The 20,235-nt window shown below is 38.4% G+C and overlaps 1 protein-coding gene and 2 non-coding genes across 4 annotated transcripts in view; 2 read left to right on the forward strand and 1 right to left on the reverse strand.

Annotated features, from left to right (window-relative positions):
* The window catches only part of LOC138711233 (pseudouridylate synthase RPUSD2-like), a 1,031,543-nt gene that overhangs the window by 787,035 nt on the left and 224,273 nt on the right, over positions 1-20,235 (forward strand). The gene's annotated exons all lie outside the window — the stretch shown is intronic.
* Positions 8,471-8,543, reverse strand: TRNAN-GUU (transfer RNA asparagine (anticodon GUU)). Its single transcript has one exon. It is a non-coding gene; the product is annotated as a tRNA-Asn (tRNA).
* TRNAN-GUU (transfer RNA asparagine (anticodon GUU)) lies at positions 8,917-8,989 on the forward strand. The gene has a single exon. It is a non-coding gene; the product is annotated as a tRNA-Asn (tRNA).

The raw sequence follows: 20,235 nt of genomic DNA on the forward strand, positions 1-20,235 counted from the left end.
TATTCACATTTGTTTTTTCAGTGATTTATTAAAGAATGTACCGGTATTTAAAAGACTAAATTAGAAACATGTTACATAAATCATCCTTGTGCCAAAAGAGAATGCTCCCTGGACCATATTGTTGTATTTTGCACTGGTCGTCACTACCTGCTGAAATGGGTAATAATATAATGTAATTATGTTGTACGTAGCAAGATCGATTATTCAATTGATAGGATATTTTATATTATATTATTACCCATTTCAGCGAGTACTGACGACCACTGCAAAATACGACAATTTGGTCCAGGGAGCATTCTCTTTTGGCACAAGGATGATTTATGTAACATGTTTCTAAATTATTAGTGTTCTAAATACAGGTACATTCTTTAATAAATAACTGAAAAACAAATGTGAATATAAAAGATGTGGAGTGAGTACGAAATTATTATTATTTTTTTATTTTTTGGCGCATCGTTTTTACGTAAATAACGACAAATAAAAACTAACATGCCACATAACATTATTTTAAGAAATACAGGAAACAAGCATGAATAATATTCACCATTCTTAATGATCGTGGGATAGAAAAAACTAATGGAATAGAAATTACTTGCGTGTAATAAGCAATAAGCAAACCATCTTCGATTAATCATTTCAAAACAACGTGAATATAGCGTGCATTGTGTAGGAAAATAATTTCTTATATGTTGCTCCCAATGTGCATCATTGTTAACTTATGAAAACAAATGAAAATTAACATGGCATATGAACACTATTTGAAGAAAGATAGGAGATATTAAGTAATATTCATCGTTCTTCATGATCTTTGGATAGAAAATAACAATGAAATATGTATAAAATAGAAATTACATACAGGTGAGCATATAAAAAAACAGTAAGTAGAATCATTTATTTGATTAATAAGCTTAAATTACTCCGGGTTTAGTGTAAGAGTGGTCTATGTAACGAGTACCGGGTACTAGGAAAATACCCAGCGTTCTAGCATTTCAGCCACGGACGTGGCCGGGAATATTGGCTTGCAGACTACTTCAGAGATTGTGTGAATGTCTGTAACATTATCGCTGTCCGTCCTTCTTCACGTTTTGCACCGTTCGTCAGCCTCAGACTTGTCACGTAGTCTTGCAATTGTTCTCCGCGTAGGTGGTGCTATTCCAAATTCAATTCTCCAATATCGTTGTTCCTCACATTCTCCGTTTTCCAATAGCACTTAAGAATCCACTTACGTTGCTCAAACGATAAATGCGGCTCTGCCATTTTTGTTTACATTGTTGTGCTGCCTTCTGGCGGAATTGACCGTCACTGCGAAACAAACGAAGGCGCGCAAAGATTTTGCACTGCCATTTGGAATTTATTACCTGGACGTATTTGTTGTTTTTTGACAGATTATGCAAATATTTATCGTTTACTACTTAGCAGTCATGAAAACATTAATCAATAATTTCCAACCCATTACCCTAATTCCTTAAAAATAATGTTAACTTCATTTTTCTAGACATACCTATCAAAAGTAAAGTTTCATGGTTCGAGGCAAAGTAACAAAACATTGTTAGTATAGATGGAATTGGTAAAATCGTGTAAGGAGCTGAAAACAACGTTTTGCAATTAGATAATAATTAGATAATGACATATAATTATTATATATGAATATTAATTAAAAGTAAGAGCTCAAATTATTGAAAACACTCGAAATAAACATACTGTATATGTGGACGCATTTCTTGTTTTGGAACAGAAATTATTAAAATATATATTATTTTATGTCGTTATATTATTTTAAGCTTTTAAGAAAGAATTTAAATAATGAAAACTTTAATGAAAGTTCTAAATTCAAATCGATTCCCTTATTCCATAAAAAAAATGTTATAGCCATGTTTCTACACGTATCTATCGAAAGTTTCATGGATAGAAGCAAACTAACATTACTTTGTTAGTATAGAATGTTAGTCAACTGTCCGAAGACATGTTGGAATCTCATAAGTGACACTATTAAGGCATCACTCATGAGACAACTAAGCCAGGATATGAGGTTAGGGTGGCCGATTCCTTTCCCGCTCCATTGCATACATCGCTGATTAGTAACATATATTATTACACTAATGAGACACGAAATTTATACAAAAAATTGTTCTTCCTCTGACACACATCGTCAAGTAAGTTATATTGCCTGGTAATAGATGTATATATCGGCCATAATCTCAGTCAAAGGTATTAGTATAGGTAAATGACAAAATCCTTCGTTTCAGACGCTGAAATCAACGTTTTTGCAATGACTCATAAGTGAAATAATATCCACTGAATAATACAACTAACGGCTAAAATTACTGAAAAGAATGAAACCTATTCATTATCATAATTATGTAGCTTATTGTTTATTTTTAGATAAATATTCAGAGTGTCAGTACGTTATATTGAGACACTTTGTATTTACCGCAAGCCCCCACTTACAGCAGTCTTTCTTTTGGGACTGGAAGTGTTAGAGACATGTAAAAAGCTCGAAGGCGTTTCCACGATTGTGATTTGTCTACATTATTGTGCAGGTTAGGTTCCTTTGTTCTTTTTAGAAATGGCGTCTCCCACGTAGAAGAGCTTTTGCGTGGTTGAGTACACGAAAACAAATCCATGCATCTGTGTTCAGCGGGCCTTTAGAAGACGTTCTCACAGAGAGCCACCTCCTCCCGAGCGTCGGTGCAAATATGGATTGACAACTTTGAAAGTCGTAGATGCATTTGTGAGAGGAAAACACGAGCCTTTCTCCGTGTGAACGAAAAAGCACTGCAGATGGAAGTCGCTTTTATTCTTTATTTAATCTTTTTTTTTTTTAAGTACATAGACATGTCATAAAATTGCTTTCTTCACATAAATAATTTAATTACAAAAATAAATAATACGTGAACAAAACACAATACTTGGTCCACACCTGTGGAGTAACGGTCAGCGCGTCTGACCGCGAAACCAGGTGGCCCGGGTTCGAATCCCAGTCGAGGCAAGTTACCTGGTTGAGGTTTTTCCGCGGTTTTCCCTCAACTCAATATGAGCAAATGCTGGGTAACTTTCGGTGCTGGACCCCGGACTCATTTCACCTGCATTATCACCTTCATTTCATTCAGACGCTAAATAACCTAGATGTTGATACAGCGTCGTAAAATAACCCCCAAAAACACAATACTTAAAGCAGAATTTATAATACGGCATGTACATACAATGAGAGATCAAAATGTAATTTCAGAGAAAAGTAGCTATTCAATTAGTGAAGTTTGAGTAATTTTGTTTTTAAATGCATCATCTGTTGCCTAAAATAAATCAACATTATTCAAGTAATTTAATTTGTTAAAAAAAAAAGGACTGCATTCTACTTAGAGATGAATTCTCGTGACTAACTGCCTTTTATCTTGAGATTTTGGAAGAGTACATTTTTGCGTGACTTCACAAATGGTACATAGAAACAAGTTCTAAATTTCTGGCGAGTCTGTTTTATTTTTGTGATGATTTTGCTCTAGAAGAAGTTTGAATGCCCAGATATCGAAGTTCAAGGAAAACTTAACATTAGTACATGGATTTTTTTTCGCGTATTTAATTACGCGAAAGACGCCATTTCTGAAAGGAACGTGGCTAACGAGAAATCGTGAAAGGAACAATAAACAGTAAAACAAATCACAACTGTGGATACGCCTTCGCGGTTATTACATGTAACCAACACCTCTCAGTCAATCAAATAAAAATGTTATAACAATAAACCCTGAATTAAAACTAATAATATCCTATTCAATAAAATAAATTATACCATTCACAATAAAATAAAAACATGGTTTGTGTAAAAATTTGTTTTTGTACGCAAATTATGTATAATTTACGTAAAATATCCATCATGAAATTGACGGAGTCAAGTCGGACAGGTGGCCTGGGCGGAATTCGTGATCCAACGTGGACAGTTGGAATATCCTGTCTCAGCCCGAACAAACGTTCAATCAAATACCTTACTATAATAATACCGGAAAGCTAGCAATTTTACGTGCGAACGACGCTGGTGCTGCTACCTAGGCGGCCGGTATGGTGATATTCGTGAAACAAGCTGTAATCAACTGCAATGTATATTGTTGCTGGACTAGTTAATAGTTTCATTAATTAGTGCTGTGTTAAAATGTCAGGGTGTACATTATGTGCTGTTTATAATTTCTACAAAATTACAGCCTTACAAATTGCTCCAAATCATACTTTCGATTTCCGAGGGATCACAAAACGTGAGTCAACAACATTCCTTAGTAGGCCTAATTCCTTCGTCTTTGTGTTGATAGAAAAATACAAATTAGCTTTTTTATCTAGACCTAATAAATGAATAGAAGTTAAAATGTATCGGGAATTTTTAAGGTTTTATCAAATTAAGTTTTATTGTTGTCCACATGCCGTTACTAATTATTACAAGCATCAGATTACTATCAATTTTATCTTTGCAGTTGTGAGCACTGTGTATATAAAGCATTATTGTAAATTCATTCCTAATATCAGAATTGATTTTGTCTCACTAAACCAAAGAAAAAATATGTAACAATTAATTACGGAAAGTAATATGAAGTACATGCAATATTTCTCATAATATACAGCTTTGATGTAAGATAATAATTTTACATTAAATATTAATCAACATTTCTTAAGTGTTTTATATATTACTCCACATTAGTAACTCACGTTTTAAACAATAGTCAGAATCCCGCTATGTTAATATGTGTATGTGGAAGTAATTCCATCCCGCTCCGCTAGATGTCAGGTCCGCGATATTTCGCACTCACGCCAATGCTGCTGGTATTATTATAGTAAGATATTTGGTTCAATCCCCTGATGACCGAAACGTAATACAGTACTTATTAATATTGTCTGAACTTGATTACAGTTTTTCCGGAATTTAATTTGCGATGCTGGATGCAAAGGATTGTCTAGTAATTGCTGCTCCTTCGTATGACTTTTTTTTTTCTTTCCGTTAGCCGTCTTCGCCCATAACCTCGGAGCTCGGGGATTAGGGTTTCAAGCCCCCCCCCCCTTTTGGTACAGCCTCCATTACAATATATCGCATCCCCCGCTTGTAAGTCGCGTGCGACCGAGTCCATTGACCGAGGATTAGAGAAGCGGCCGTGACGTCACCTCTGAATTGCAGTAATATAAGTTTTAATGCATCGGAAGCTAGTTTACAGCGGCGAGATTGTGGCCGCGCTTGATTTACAGGGCCCCGGGGAGCGACTTGCATCCAAGAAATTCAGAGCGACAACGCCAGGACGTGGTGAGACCCGGTGCGTTGCGTGAGGCCGAGAGTGATAGCCCTGTCTTACGTGCGGGGCCCGCTACCAGCTGCACAGCTCATGGCCTCCGGTATCTCGACGTTTTTAACATAATGAAATGCATCAACGAAAGGCCACCTGTATCCGATTCTTACTAAGCAGCGTTGTTTCTTTTTTTTTTTTTATCGGCTATGTAACAATATTTCGCAATTATGTAGGGAGAGACAATGAAATTTCAAGGATTCTCCACGGAACACCCGACATTCACCTTACAGTTCGGTAAAATCTCGGAAAGAAGCCCACCAAAAAGATAATGAGCCAAACGGAAATCGAAACCACGCCCGAGCACATACTTGGAGTTCGATTTCTCACACTGCCATTGGATAACGATGATGCATACATACATACATATATACATACAGTCCACACCTGTGGAGTAACGGTCAGCGCGTCTGGCCGCGAAACCAGGTGGCCCGGGTTCGAATCCCGGTCGGGGCAAGTTACCTGGTTGAGGTTTTATCCGGGGTTTTCCCTCAACCCATACGAGCAAATGCTAGGTAACTTTCGGTGCTTATTTATTTATTTTATTGCTAGTAAGTTTGAAATGAATCACAAGTCAATAAATACAATGAAAGATAAACTAGCCCACTCCTGAATGAGTAAGACTCGTGCTCAGGAGGGGATTCCAATACAGACAAAGATATAATTAAAATTGAGAGTGAGTACAGATTAAATAGTGTTTAATATGTTTAAACCCGAACTATAAATCCAATACAATTTTTTTTTATTAATTTGGAGAGGATTCGTGGTTGAAATATTATTGGAATAAAATTGGTTTAATAATCTGGGACCTTGACTCATGCTATGATAAAAAGCTGCATTGGTTTTACATTTTGGTTCAGACAAACGCAGAGAATTCATATTTTTAGTTCTATATTTATGTATATACCTTTCAAAGTTATTAAAATTTCTATGAAAATATTTTAATAAAATAAAATAATACATTTGTTTAATATTGAAAACTTTGAAAATCATACATACATACATAGGCTACATACATTATACACGTATTGTCCTATATACATACATAGGCTACATACATTATACACATATTGGCCTATATACATACATAGGCTGCATACATTATAGACATATTGGCCTATATACATACATAGGCTGCATACATTATAGACATATTGGCCTATATACATACATAGGCTGCATACATTATACACATATTGGCCTATATACATACATAGGCTACATACATTATACACATATTGGCCTATATACATACATAGGCTGCATACATTATACACATATTGGCCTATATACATACATAGGCTACATACATTATACACATATTGGCCTATATACATACATAGGCTGCATACATTATACACATATTGGCCTATATACATACATAGGCTACATACATTATACACATATTAGCCTATATACATACATAGGCTGCATACATTATACACATATTGGCCTATATACATACATAGGCTGCATACATTATACACATATTGGCCTATATACATACATAGGCTACATACATTATACACATATTGGCCTATATACATACATAGGCTGCATACATTATACACATATTGGCCTATATACATACATAGGCTACATACATTATACACATATTGTCCTATATACATACATAGGCTGCATACATTATACACATATTGGCCTATATACATACATAGGCTGCATACATTATACACATATTGGCCTATATACATACATAGGCTGCATACATTATACACATATTGGCCTATATACATACATAGGCTGCATACATTATACACATATTGGCCTATATACATACATAGGCTGCATACATTATACACATATTGTCCTATATACATACATAGGCTGCATACATTATACACATATTGGCCTATATACATACATAGGCTGCATACATTATACACATATTGGCCTATATACATACATAGGCCGCATACATTATACACATATTGGCCTATATACATACATAGGCTACATACATTATACACATATTGGCCTATATACATACATAGTTTGCATACATTATACACATATTGGCCTATATACATACATAGTTTGCATACATTATACACATATTGGCCTACATACATACATAGGCTACATACATTATACACATATTGGCCTACATACATAGGCTACATACATTATACACATATTGGCCTACATACATACATAGGCTACATACATTATACACTTATTGGCCTACATACATAGGCTACATACATTATACACATATTGGCCTACATACATACATAGGCTACATACATTATACACATATTGGCCTACATACATAGGCTACATACATTATACACATATTGGCCTATATACATACATAGTTTGCATACATTATACACATATTGGCCTACATACATACATAGGCTACATACATTATACACATATTGGCCTACATACATACATAGGCTACATACATTATACACATATTGGCCTACATACATGCATATGATACATACTGATCCGGAATTATGCGTGGGCGAGAGTTCGATTCCCGTTTTTGCCTGTTAGGCTCTACTTGGTTTGTATTTTTGTGAGATTTTACCAACTTAAGGTGAACTTCAAGTATTGGCTAAAATGAATTTCGTCGACGCTAAATAACCGAGTAGTTCGAACAACATGGTTAGATAACGGACAAAGAAGTGTTAGTCATGTTTCCTCACTTTCTGGGAATTTGTGCGCGAGCAGGCAGCCATTTCAGTGTCAGATAGGCCACACATCGCGCACTTAATATCGATAGGTCAGATTACGACACGTTTGGTAGGCTTGTGTGTCAGCTTGTTGACTTTTTGCTTCCTGAACAGACTTAGTAATCAAATACTGACATTGACACTGTCCGATGTTTTATTCGTTTAAATCTGAACTATATGATGACAAAAAAAAAATTGCGGGCTCTAATTGGCTGGATACAGCTTTACTGCTCTAGCATCACTGCCATCTACTGTCTGAATTTGGAATCAGCTATAAATAAAAGAATAACTTCTGTCAGATATGTTCCAAATACAACGTACCCGTTTTATATGCCTATCATTAAGCATTACTTAACAACACACTAATTCCATATTCATCTGTCGTAAAACAATCTTGGTTTCTTTTTCGGTAATAGTCTAAATTGGACATGAATAATTTTGAGGGAAAAATTGTTCCGGGGCCGGGTATCGAACCCGGGGCCTTTGGTTTAACGTACCAACGCTCTACCAACTGAGCTACCCGGGAACTCTACCAGACACCGATCCAATTTTTCCCTCTATATCCACAGACCTCAAAGTGGGCTGACAGCTGTCAGGCAACCAAAGTTGAGTGCACACTAACTCTGTGTGACTTAAATTGTGGCTTTCTGTTAACGAACAGTGACGTGTATTATGCAAATCAAGATTTCAGGTATATTCAAAATTATTCATATCAACTTTACAGGGAGTTATACCTGAAATATTGATTTGCATAATACACGTCACTGTTCGTTAACAGAAAGCCACAATTTAAGTCACACGGAGTTAGTGTGCACTCGAAGTTGGTTGCTTGACGGTTGTCAGCCCACTTTGAGGTCTGTGGATATAGAGGGAAAAATTGGATCGGTGTCTGGTAGAGTTCCCGGGTAGCTCAGTTGGTAGAGCGTTGGTACGTTAAACCAAAGGTCCCGGGTTCGATACCCGGCCCCGGAACAATTTTTCCCTCAAAATTATTCAGTCTAAATTGGAATTTTCAAAGTTAAAGAAACGATGCAAAAATCTGTTCCTTCATTCACTGTTGAATCACTTAAAAAGCTTCTTGCCCCAGCAACTGAAACTTACTCTAGTACAAACCCTAGTAATGTCGCACTTCGATTATTGTGACGTTCTGTTAAGTGACCTAAGTTCTGAACTATCAAACAAGTTACAGCGAGTTCAGAATATGTGCGTCAGATACGTGTGCAACATCCGACGATATGATCACTACACCTAGGATTGTCTAAGTCAGAGGTCTCCAAAAAGCGTATCGCCTTTCGTGCTCTCGATGCTGCCCGCCGAACACAGTGTGCCGTAAGGCTAGGAAAGGGGAAGAGACTCGTACCTCAACAGATAGGAGCGATCAGTGGGGGATCGCGGCAACGGTCTGCTTATGTTTACAAATAATAACATCAAAATAATAAGAAATATCATACGTTTGTATATTATTTTGACATACTATGATGCTGGAGCCCCGTCTGTTGCTATGGACACAAGCCATTGCAAATTCAACCTCTTCTGTTCAATGGTGACTTTCAGTGCCTGGAAAAGATCTTCTCCAGTTGTATTTTGTAATTACATCTAGAAGACATTCAGACACAGGAAAATGTTCATTAACTCCTCGAATTTTCATTTCTATCTGTGCTTTCGTCCAATGCAAGTGAGTAAACTACAAACTGGTTAATTGTGATTTCGACTTCAGATTCAATTACATTTACAATCTTGAAATTCCTTCTCTGAACTGCAATTGGAAACAATTTAATTTTCTTAAACTTTGACTTTGTTCTGGACACAGTATTTTAGTAACGTCCTGTATGCACGATTTTACAAATGATGCTTCTGTAAAGGGCTTCATTGATTTTCCAATATTCCAAGCTAGAACATAGCTAGCAAGAAGCTTTTTTTGTTTAAGACTGAGGACTCGTGTGTGATTTGTTTTTATTTTCTTGTTTTATATATAATCAAAATATTTGTAGGCCTACGCACTTCACTAAAATTAAACGAAAAACTGTAGTTTGTCATGAGGAACTGAGTGTAAATGTATTCTAATATACTGATTATTATGTATAACCAACAGTCATACAGATGGCCCCAAAATAAGTTATTTTCACATGTCCAACATGCCTGTATTTGTGTGATATTCTTTCTGAAGAGTCGAGTAGTGTCGTCGCATGTTGAATTTTAACACACCCTTAGAAGTTTTCGAACAAATTAAGCATTTCACATTCTCCCCACTAACACAAAAAATTTCTCTTCCTCTTCATCCTTGAATGTACTACGTCCATGATTAGAAGACATTGTGAAACGGTGGAACACTCCGACTAACACAATGATAATGGCAGTCCGCCACTGCTCTTCGTTTGCGTATAAACATTGAGTACAGTACAGGTGGAGATGGGTGAGGCGGAGCGCACTCATTACGTACTGGCTTCGGTTCCGTTCAGGGGTTTACTCGCGAGTACGCTTTTGGAGCGGTCTGGTCTAAGTCTTAAAATCTCAGCTGTAATAGCCCTCCTGGTAGTAGCTCTGATTATACAGGGTGATTCACGAGGACAGGTCAGAAGTTTATACTGTTTTCGCTGTAAGAAAAATCCAAATGTAAACATAAGCACGTTGCTGTCATACCCGTGATTGGCTCCCAGTCGAAACACTCGCATGACGCAGGAAAATATAGTTCGTATTTGGAAACCATAATCTTGTGTTATTTGACAATAAAAAATTGAATTCTAGTCGTTAAATACGATGAAACATAGAATTACAGTCATATGTAAAACTCTATGTAAAAGAAAGCTACTTTTATATTTTGTTACGTACTATTAACGCGGATGAATACCAACAGTAATACCGAGGTGGTCTGTTCTTGTAACAAGCTGGCGTCACGTAAGCACGTGGTACTGAAGTATGGCTTCTGCATCCTCGGTGTGTGTGGTTATTAAACATAGGAGGGGAAACCCTCTCAAAAGCGGTGAAAAACAAATAGTCTTAAATGTATATAATAGGTTAAGTGAGTTATAGTTACAGTAATTATAAAGTAAATGTTTCCTAAGCAAACGAATGCATAGTAGTGAGGTTAGGCCTACTTGACTTGTAACGGGAAATGTTTAACATGAAACAGAATGTACAACAATAGGCGGGGACATGTACTGAGAATCTATGGCGCCAAACAGCGGCCAATGAAGCCTCACTTCAGTCACGTGCTATTGTTTACATTAGGATTTTTCTTACAGCGAAAAGATTATAGATACAATACAGTCGTGTGCATTGCGAGTGTTGTCGTCGTGCAAAATGCCGAAAGTGAAACGAAATCCACGTGAAAAGTTAAACGAATATGTATTGAAGTATGGTGAAAAAGTGTTTGTTGTGAAAGACGATAGCAAAATATAGTGCAAGCCTTGTTACACTGAAATTAGTGGGAACAATATTTCAATATAGAATTACATGTGCAAACAAAAAAACATATGCAAAATAATAAAAATATAGAAACGGAATTGGAACTTCAAGAGTCTAAACACAATACCAACGCGTTTTATGAAGAAATGTGTGAAGCGTTCCTTACGGCTTATGGTTTATGAAACGTTTAATAATCTTGTTAATAAAGGGTGCGTCAGAAAGAACGGATGGATTTCAAACTATCGATACGCAACGAGGAGAGAGATACAGTGAGGGGGACCACGACTGTTGGGTCAGCCATAGAATGCAGTTTCAGTTGAGAACATGGTGTTGGTCTGGTGTACAACGTGCTTTCATCGTAGAGACATTTTTGAAAAATGAAGAGTCTGTGATCGCCACTCAGGACTCCTTTCGACATCGGATGTCACGCTAGGATTCCAACTCGGAATACAATTTTGCGGTGGGTGGCTTCATTTCGTATCACAGGTTCAACATTAAAGAAGAAATCACCTGGACGAAATTCTATTGCACTGAGATTGTCCGAGGCTACGGTAAGATCTCGCGCCCTGCGACTTCTTTCTTTGGGACCATTTGAAGGCGTAAGTTTGTAAACATCGATCACATACACTGGACGATCTGAAGACAGCGATTCGTGAAGAAATCGTGGCAATTTCACCAGCTATGACTGTGAAAGTGATGGCGAACTTCAGAAAAAGCCTCGATGCCTGTATTGAAAGCCAAGGACATCATATGGATAATGTTGTTTTCCATAAATAAACTGCATGTATTGGTGAATATGTTGATAACAATAAATTTTTGATTTGATGAATCTTTACAATTTTCTTGCCATGTGAAATCCATCCGTTCTTTCTGACGCACCGTGTACTTACTGTATGTCCTGAATTTTCTGAAGAATTCTAGACTCTGATTTTTATTTTCCGTGATTCGAGCATCAGACCTGCAGAGACATCTATTTGCGTGAATCAGGAAACTTGGATGAAGAACGATAATTTTACGACCTTCGTGCTGTGAGCTGCATCTCTATATCACTAAGAAAGACAGGCAGTTTTTTTCCCAGTGCTTATCAGTGATGAATTCAGGGGTTGGATTTCCCTTCCCCAGAGGTTTGCGATGCATCCGAACTATTTATTTCAAACTTAACCATTTATGATAGTTTTCTCTTGCAAAAAAATCTTGATTTAACGTTAAGAATTGCTTTCCTTTCAGTTATATAAAACGTAGCATGTTCAGTGGTTACTCTTAGCACAGATTAGATTCTTGAAAAATTGTTTATCATCATAAATTATACGTTGTTATTTTTCTTGGTTTTATTTTACTTTAAAACTTGTAATGAAATGGTATTTCCTTAAAAATATGGTGTATCCGTCAGAGGCGTATGTATAATTATACAGGGTGTGGTACTTAAAACTACCACCTTGAATAGCTTCTGGACTATTACTGATATCGCCGAGCTGTTTTCTCTAGATTTAAAGGCATATACAATAATGAATATCAATACGATAAAAAGAGTATTTTCAGCATAAAGTTTCTTTTTATGGATCAGTAGCTATAGGTGTAGCAGAAATGAAACTATAATGAAATAATAATAATAGTAATAATACCTTTACAACATACTTCTAATGCAAATAGCGAAATATAGTTAGAAACTGGAATTAAACTTTTATCTCTCAGATGAAATACGTCTATAATACAGAAATAAATTATTATTACTATTATTATTATTATCATTATCATTATTATTATTATTATTATTATCATTATTATCATCATTATTAGTATTATTACAGTACTATTATTATTATTAGGGGAGGATGTTGTACCTTTAAACACTTTTCACATTTTATTTTTTTTTAATTTTGGGAAATGAAATTTTTAAATGAAAAAATACTTGAAATAATTATTGAAGATTCCTTTACAACTTCCTCTATGTATTTTCCTGTTTTACAGATCTATTAATGATGGAAAAAATAAAATGAAGGGATATGTAATGTGTTCGAAGGTACAACAGGAGCATGTACCTTGGAACATACCCTCTTGTAAGTTGGAACACATGGAATATAGGAGGGAATATAGCTGTAAAAACTGACAATCATATTTAAAATGTATTTGCCATCATAAACCAGAGCAGGCTGCTCTGATTGAGATTTTATTTCCTGGAGAAGCAAGAACTGCTTCAACAGCTTTCTTCAAGGCATCCGGATCAACTGGGGGCCTCTTAATTCCAGACTTACTTCGTGACATGACCTTAAAATAAAAGAAAAAAAAACCGATAGTATCGTGTAATTTGGAACATGTTCCATGGTACAACATGTTTTGTATTCAAAGGTACAAGAGGGTGCACGTTTAAACAAATATGGCTCCGAAAACTAGAGAGTCAAATAAATCATGGAAATTAAAATATGTTATTACTCACCAGATGATAGGGAACACACCGTACTTGAAAGATATTAACAAATGCAATCTGGTTTTGTGTTAGAAAACATACATCAATGAACGAAATGTTTACTTTTGGTACTAAAAAACTTGTTTTGTCCACGGAACTCACACTATGCAATAAATCAAACTGAAACTACGACCAGACCTACTCAGCGGCTTTCTCTACAGTCTACTTCATTTTGAGTCCTCTAGGTAGCAGCAAAAATTAAAAACAAAAAATGTGCAAAGATACACTATGCTAAAGGTACAACAGTCTCCCCTATTATTATTATTATTATTATTATTATTATTATTATTATTATTATTATTATTATTATTATTATTATTGTTATTATGGGGCGGCCGGGTAGCTCAGTTGGTAGAGCAGCTGGCTATGGACTGGAAGGTCCGGGGTTCGATCCCAGGTGGTGACAGGACTTGTGGGTGTAATCGTTGTTGAGTTCCCACGTTGGACGCCATTTGAGGGTGAGTGGTTATTGGGACCACACGTTGGGCGCCATTTGAGGGTGGGTGCGTCTCGATGTTGCGTGAGATTCACTCAGGGTAGCCGAGGTACGGTTGTGGTGTAGGTTGATGTCGGGAATAATACCAAGCCGGCTACTTAAATAAAAGGCAGCGTAAACTTCAAAACTATAAGTTTATTGTCGTATCCACTTGGTAAACCCTAGAATATGTATTTCCGGCTGACATATAATTCAGTCGTTGGTCGCACTTCTGTATCGACTCTATGGCGGCTCTGAATAAGCTCTATCCGATACTGCAAATTCAATACTCTGTCCAGTACACTATGACACGAAGCGAAATAGTAGTCCTGTCGACACCAAACGAAGTAGTTATTCTGCCCTGTATGTAGGGCCGCCGACACGATGTAAAGTTGTTTTGATGATCTCCGCTCCGAAGCGGAATAGTAGTCCTTGACACCAAACGAAGTAGTTATTGTGCCCTGTATGTAGGGCCGCCGACACGATGTGAAGTTGTTTTTTTGATCTCCGCTCCGCGGCGGAATAGTAGTCGTTATCTCCGCTCCCCGTCACCCTTATTTATAAAAACCTATCCTACGCTAAAACTAACTATTCTATTGGTTAAAAACTACGTCACTAACTGGCCTAAAATCTATTCCCTATTGGTCCAAAGTGACCTCATAAGCTGGACCAAGATCTCTTCTTATTGGGCGCGAAATATGTCATCTCTAAATTTAAACTTTGGATTTCCCATAACATCTAATTAGTTTGTATATCTCACAAGAATACCCGTTCTTTGGAAAACCCAAGCTTGGCAGTATCTTTCCCACGGGTCTAGTCCGACTCCGGCTTTTATGCTTCATCGAGTCTATACGAAACCCCGCTCAAGGTGGCCCTAAATCTGTCCGATGCTGACAAGTGACGAAACACCTGTGTGAGGAAGCTAATTCTAACGAAGTCGCCAGAACATCCCCGCGAATACATGTAATAAAAATATGGAGATATCACTTCGCTGATAAATCGGTCTCTCCCTCTCCTAATTACTGCTTCAAATGCCCATCTACATAACCATTGGAAATTCCCGAAAGAGTTTCCAATGTTATGAGATGTCCCCGCTTTCTGCCTCTAACTAGCCTCATAGTTCCCCCACGCGATCAGCCGGTAACACATTATTTACAATACAGTGAGATTACAATGTCACTACAAACTATTACAATAAATATTACATATATCTTCTCAAGCCTTTCTATGTACACAACTCTCACACAATAAGCACAACAATGTACAATTTATATCCACATTTACATATGTACAATACCATTCATTCACATATTTACATTTATTTATTAATTGATCAATTGCACACTCTGCGTGCTTGGTTGTACCAGCCGCCCTGTACAGGTGCACCTAGCTGTACGCGTGAGACTAACCATCCTACTCTTTCTCATTCCTGCCTCCTAGCCTCTCCTGTTTGAAAGGCCGCAAGAGTTGCTTGTGGTACCTACCAACAGGTTTACTTTTTCCCCTTTCTACCAATTCGAAAGTATGGTCTCCATATCTACTTTTAATTTCGTAGGGCCCTTTGTACAGTAGCTCCATGCGTGAGTAACGTCCTCTAAGGGCGGAAGATAACTTCACGTCCCTTAGCAATACCAAATCGCCGGGTGAGGGCTCCCATTTGTGGCGATATCTTTTAACTTTACCGAGTCTATACTCAGCCTTTTTCCTGATTCGGTCGAAAGCTAGTTTACACAGTAGTTCATCACTAGGAGGCTCACCCTCCTGTATTGCCTGCGGCAAACTCTTTATCATGGGATCGGGATCGATCCCTAACATAAGTTTGATCGGAGCTATTCCGGTCGTTGGATTAATAGAGTGGTTCATGATTCTCTCAATCACCTCACATTGCCTAAACCAGTCCTTATGGTTTCGGTGACACAGAATACGGAGGTATAATGATATATCCCTAAGCGCTCTTTCGCAGGGATTACCGCTGGGAAAGTATGCGGAGCAATTGTATAGTTTCACGCCCGCATCTTCCAGCCTTTTGCAAAACACTTTCGATTTATGTACCGACACATTGTCACTGAGCACCGCTGTTACCGGACCGTAAGTCGGTATGTAATCTCTAACCAGCTTGTCAGCACACAATTTACTAGAGATATTTCTTAAAGGGTAAATCTTTACAAATTTTGTGAAGACATCGTACGTAACAAATATGTACCTGTGTCCGAAGGACGATGTGGGCATTGGACCGTGTTCGTCCACTGCTACAAGTTCATTCTTTTTACCCCTGATAATGACCTGTGGTACATTGTCATACCTTACATTTAGAGGTTTCGCCCTCTGGCAGACCTCGCAACGAGATATTACCCTTCTAACCTTCTTTGACAGTTCCTTAATATAAAATGATTCTGACATAGTCAAAATGATCCTATCACTCCCAGAGTGACACATAGATAGGTGAAAGTTATTTATGAGTTCATTCTCCATACTCGCAGGTATGTATATCTTCCACTTCTGGATATCCCTACCATGCAATTTATACAAGATACCAGAGCGCAATCCATACACTTCATCTTTCACCTGTGAGATTTCTCTAGCTTTGTCCATTAAGGCCCTTATCGTGGAATCCTCCTGCTGCAAATCTGCAATTTTCCGAAATTTTCCCGTCAGAGCTCCATTCCTCGTGGAATCAATTTTCATCACGGCAATTTCGTACGCGGGGGCGGTGATAGTTTCCGGTAGCCCCGATTCGGAATTCAAACGAGAGAGACAATCACCAAAGATATTGTCTGCCCCCGGAATATGTCTAATCGTCACATCATGAGCCAAAATCTCGTGCACATATCTAGATATTCTAGAGTTCGTCAGTTTGCATCTACTCAGAAAAGCTAGGCTTACATGGTCAGTAAATATGATGATCTGCCTATTAAAGATATACTGACGGAACTTCTGTAGTGCGAAGTACACAGCAGAAATCTCTAGTTCCGTGATTGATGCGTTGCTTTCGGTACGCGACAGTCCCCTAGAAGCTGTGGCAATCACATGTCGCTTATTATCTTCATCGGTCTGACATAGAATTGCTCCATATCCATATGAAGACGCATCCGTATAAATCTGAAAAGGTAGGCTGTCGTTAGGCCTTTCCAACAGAATTGAGTCGGCAAAAAGCAGTTTCGTTCGATCGAATGCTTCCTGCTCTGCCGACCCCCACCTGAAGGGTGTATCCTTCTTCAACAATGCTCTGAGTGGGGCTACATGCTTAGCATAATTGACGAGAAACCGATTCTGGTATTGTAGGATACCTAGATACCTACGAACCTGTTTCCGGTTCCGCGGCGGCGGGATCCTCGCAATGCTCTGAATTCTCTCTTTGTCCGGTCTAATTCCGTCAGACGAAATTACGTAACCCAGAAAAACTGTCTCAGCTTTAAAAAATGCTGTTTTCCCCAGCTTGACTGTCATACCAGCCTCTCTCAACTTAGTGAGTACAAAATCAATATCTCTAATATGCCTATCCACATTATTGCCATATATAAGAAAATCGTCAATGTACTGTGCCAGAAAACCTTTCGTCGAATCACCAAAAATTATGTCAAGTGCCCTTAGTAGCGCAGATCCAGAACTCGCGATGCCGAATGGGCATCGGGTATACTGATAAACTTTCCCGTTATGTAGGAACGCTGTGAATTTTCTCGAGTCCTCGTCAAGCGGAATCTGCCAATACGAACTGGTCAAGTCCAAACTAGTGAATATAGAACAGTCACTGATACGGCCTAACAAAGTGTCCACTGACTCCGTCCTGAAATTATCTTTAACTGAAAACGAGTTAACGTGTCGGGCATCGATCGTTACTCTTAAGCTTCCATTGGGCTTCCTAACCCAGCACAATGCATTTACGTAAGGCGAGTCCGATACTTCTATAACTCCGTCTTTTAACATATCATTTATGACTTCGTCTGCCTGATCCCTTAAAGATAGGGGGATGGGTCTACATTTATGCCGAAATTCCTCCATTCCTACCACCTTAATTTTGTTTGTATACACTCTACACAGACCCGGCGCGTCTGAAAAGACATTTAAATGGCTACCTACAACATCCATTAGGTGTTTTCTTTCACTCTCACTCAGGCCGTGTGCCTGGCTAACTTTATCTCTCACTATTTCAAAAGTATCTGTCTTCCTATTGTTAGACGCGACTACCTGCCTAAGATCGCCCGGCGAACTCTCATTACAATATCTGGCCCTACCGCTAATGAGATTACGTCCTATTTGTCTCGCCTGGACTAATTCGTCGATACACAACTCGCATTCTCCGCAGTCTACTTGACACACTCCCCTAGTTACCTCGTTACCTTCCCACGGATTAACCTCTATAATTACATTCTTACAAATTTTTAGATGCTCTACGAAAAATAACTCTTCCTGTAATCCTATCTCTTCCGCGGTTCTTTCATCTAACTCCGATCTAGCGCTATTGCTACTGAATGGGACATGGCCTACACTGCCGTTACCTGCCGTAACCCCTAGTCTGTTTTCCCTGAAATCTAATAGCGCGTGCCATTCATAAAAGCTTTCTACTCCAATAATGATGTCGGTAGTCAACCTTTGTATCACAAGAAAAATAGCATTTAATTTCACGTCTCCGCACTCTAACTCGAACCATACTTGATATTTTACCTTTTCCTTCTTCTTACTTAGGGCGCCTGCACAGTACAGTGAACATATCGGTAACGTTTGCAGTTTTATCCCTGAATCCCTAACCTTTTGAAAAAATTCCAAGCTGCATACGTTATTTGTGGAGCCCGAGTCCAACAACACACAACACTTAATCCCAAATATTTTAGCATCTATATAAGGCAATACATAAGTCCCATTATTTTCTAACTCTGGGTTAGTAATATCGCTCTGTCTCTTTACGCTTACCGCGTTGGTGGATTCTTTTGACAGTGGCTTACTGCACTTAGCTACAGAAATCTCCGAACCCTTGAGACTTCTGTCTAGCAGTTTCCCGAGTGCGATGCAGTCGGTTCCACTGCTACCTCGTCTCTATTTCTACAATTTATAGGCTCCCGGCCCATATTCATTCTGACCGGACTTTGCTGACGTCCGTTCATGTCTCTATTCCTGCTTTGTCCCACGTTACACTGTGTAGGTGGCCTATTGCACCCTTGTGAGGCCATTTCTTGTAGGACGTCTCGCCTATCTCTCTCCTGCTCCTGTCTCCTCCAATCACCTCGATTTTGCGGTCCCCTGCTAAAATTAGGCTGCCAGAATCCCTGTCTGTAATTTCTGTTCCTAAGCCAGTGTGGTTGGGTTCGAAGCCTATTATTTCCATTTTCTTGTCTTCCCGTGTACCATCTTATGTGGTTAACCCTACGCACGGGACCAACACCTCCTCTATCGTTTCTCATCCTGTTATGACTACTCTGGTTATTCCTACTATTATTGTAAGGACCCCCAAAGGGCGGGTCAATCCTTCTCTCCCTGTTGGGACCATTCCCTCCGTTCTGACCGTGATGGTATCGACTATATGCATTGTTGGGGCTCCTATCACAACCCCAGCTACTTTGATTTTGGGCTCCTGTCCTTGGGGATGAAAAGGCTGTACTTGCCCCCTTCCCCGCTTTCTGGTCGGTGGGGCTTGAACCCTTTCCTTTGCCATGTTCATAATCTGCCTGTCCACTACATTCATAGTGCGTGGCGTCCGAACCATCCAGCGCAGTCAATAAATCTATTGTTTCCCCGAAGTCTCGGGGCCCTGCTACGATCAGATTATATCTTATGTTCTCGGGATACTGCGAAATCACAGTTTCGATCAGCTCTGAATCCGGTATTGGCGGATTGAGGCTTTTCCCTTTCTTAACAAGTTCAAGGAAATAATCTATCATA

Source organism: Periplaneta americana, chromosome 12 (genome assembly GCF_040183065.1).
Source record: "Periplaneta americana isolate PAMFEO1 chromosome 12, P.americana_PAMFEO1_priV1, whole genome shotgun sequence".
NCBI lineage: Eukaryota > Metazoa > Arthropoda > Insecta > Blattodea > Blattidae > Periplaneta > Periplaneta americana.